The sequence below is a fragment of the Cupressus sempervirens genome, chromosome 8 (genome assembly GCF_028749045.1).
Source record: "Cupressus sempervirens isolate cs-2001-9-10 chromosome 8, ASM2874904v1, whole genome shotgun sequence".
NCBI lineage: Eukaryota > Viridiplantae > Streptophyta > Pinopsida > Cupressales > Cupressaceae > Cupressus > Cupressus sempervirens.
The window spans coordinates 581,310,058-581,312,906 of NC_143125.1; positions in this window are offsets into that span (position 1 = coordinate 581,310,058).

The window sequence follows — 2,849 nt, forward strand, 5'->3', positions numbered from 1 at the left end:
CCATTCAGTATAATTAATAACACGAATGAAACCATCTTTCAAGAGTTTTTCCATTTCAACTTTAACAAGAAGTGCCACATGAGGGTGCATCTTTCTAAGTTTATTTTTTAACAGGTTTCACCCCTGGTGCAATAGATAAATGATGCATGATAAGATCATGATCTAGACCTGGCATATCTTAGTGTGTCCATGCAAAATTGAACTTCTTTTCCTAGAAGAAAGCAACAACTTCTTCTTTTTCTTCAACAGATAAGGATTCTACAAGATGTATAATATGAGGATGTTACTTAGTTCCCAAATTGATTGGTTGCATTGGTTCTGTCAATACCGATGAGTGCTCCTGAAAGTGACTTGGAAGTGCATCAAATATCTCACCCTTAGGTACCTCAGAGAGGTTTTCACCTTCAGATACATCTTTTGTTTTTACTATTTTTGGTTCCAATACTACCACAATGTGGTTTTTACCATCAAAATGCATATTCTTTTTTATTTTGATTGCATGAATGAGATATTTGATGTCTGCTTCAATCACATTGACACTGTTTTTACTGGTGGAAGATGTTACTAGTTCAACAACGTGTAGATAACAAGCGAGAGTACAATCATTTTAGAATGTGGGGGCTTTGCTAGATGTAGTATGTGAGTTCGAGTCTATTAGCTCAAGATAGGTGAGTGAAAGAGAAGTGGTAGGTTCAATTGAATTCACAATATAGTCGTCCAATGCATGGATAAGTAATTCAAGACCTAGAGAGATTTCATCCAAAGGTATGTTTGAATTTTGTTGAGTTCTAACAACATCAATAAAAGACACATTGATGTTAGTAGGGTTATACTCATTAGACCAAACCTTAGACTGCTCTCCTTATTAGAAGTTGCATCTGAGAGGGAATCAAATATATATTCTTGAGAATTAGTGCTACATGAAGTGAAGTTGTAGAATTCCCCAACAGTCATGGGTACCCATTATCCACTTTCATTATCATCTTGATTTTGACAAAGTCATTCAACAATAACACCATGACTTGACTCACCTTGTTCCTTTTGGGTTAGGGGAGTATCGTTAGTATTCTTAGAAGAATCACTATCAACTTCAACCGTATATGTGGTGCAAAGTCATTAGGATTTGCAAATAATGTAGTAAGATCCAATAGAATAGGATAAGGAAAGGTATCCTTATCATCATAAATGTATTCTTTGTTGTCAAACTTAGTTTGTGACTCATGTTCAGATGAATTGTCAGATTCTCGTACAAATTTGTTGATCCCTAGATGAAAATGAACTTTCTTGAGGCCTAGGATTGTTGTGTCATGACGTCGCCTAGATGTTGCTTTGATCGGATCTATCAGTCCTTTGTTGTTATGTCCTATAGAACCATTTCCTTTGTACCCAAGGTGTTTTATTAGTTTAAGACCTAGTCCATACATTTTAGGTTTATCTTAGAAGACTAGTTTGTGAGATCAGCTAGGACTTCTTCTTTGTATAACAAAGTAAAAATGGCTATGTTTTCATCTTCATCTTCTAGAGGTATAGTGAATTATACAAAGGGACCATTGGATATAGTCTTAGGTGATACCACAAAAGGTCTCTTTATTTCAAATGGTCTCCCATAATGATGAGGAGATGTAGGAAGAGATGCCAAAGATAAAACTTGTTCAATGTGATATTCGCCCATTCCAATTTCCGTTAACTTAAGAGTCTTCTCCATTTCTATGAGCTTGTTGACATTATTATCTATAGACTCTCTATTAGTAGGAACAAAACTGTTAGTAGACTTGAGAATGTTACATGTGTAACTGGTATTAGCAAGTATAGTAACTTCTGATCCTTGGAATGAAAACTTCACGCATTGATGGTATGTGAAAGGTAGTACTTGCATTTCATGAATCCATGGTCTTCCTAACAATATGTTGTATGCCAAAGGAATATCAAGGACTTGATAGATAACATCTCATTGTATAGGGCCAACTTGAAGAGGCAACACAACAAGACCTAATAATTTTTGTTCTACTTCATCATATGCTTTGATGGTGACTTGCGATGAGGATCAATAGGCTCTTCATCATAACTCAATTGTGTAAGAAAACTAATAGGAAAAATATTAAGACCAACTCCACTATCTATAAGTACATGACAGATGCATTTCTGATGGATCATGACTTCAATGTGCAACAATTGATTGTGAGGGTGACTCAAAGAATTATTGTTCTCTTTAGAAAAGGACAAGTAATGGGGCAAGGTCAAGTGACCTACCATATATTTAAACCTATCAAGATCAAGATCTTGAGGTACGCTTACCTTAATGAGGGCTTTGTCAAGAATGTACCTATGAGTAGGCAAGATTTTAAGTAGTTCAAATATAGTTATTTCAACATTCATTCATTGAAATTGTTCAAGGATGCTATAGTTTGCAGCCATGGAGGAAGTTACAATTTTTGTGTTCTTGCCAATTGGACTAGCAACAATTTTATCTTTATGTTGATCAACTTCAAGAGCAGAAGGCGCCGAGCCTTTGAGTACTATCTTAGCATGAGAAAGTGTGACAACATTGGCACATAATTGTGATGGTTCTTGATTATATGTAAGAGATGTGGCACCTCTTAGAACAAATTGAGTCTTAGGTTTCATATTATCATTTTTCCCTTTAATTGTGATGACATCACAATGTTCAATGTCCAAAGGTTCAACCATGTTGATTATGTTATCATCACTAGTATATGTATAGTTGACCTTGTTGTTGTTCTTTTGTTTAGAACTTTCACCCTTGTCATACAGAGGAAATGGTTCCTTAAAATCTTTATGATCCGAATTCTTGTTTTGTCCCCCTACAACTATTTCACCATCATCAATAA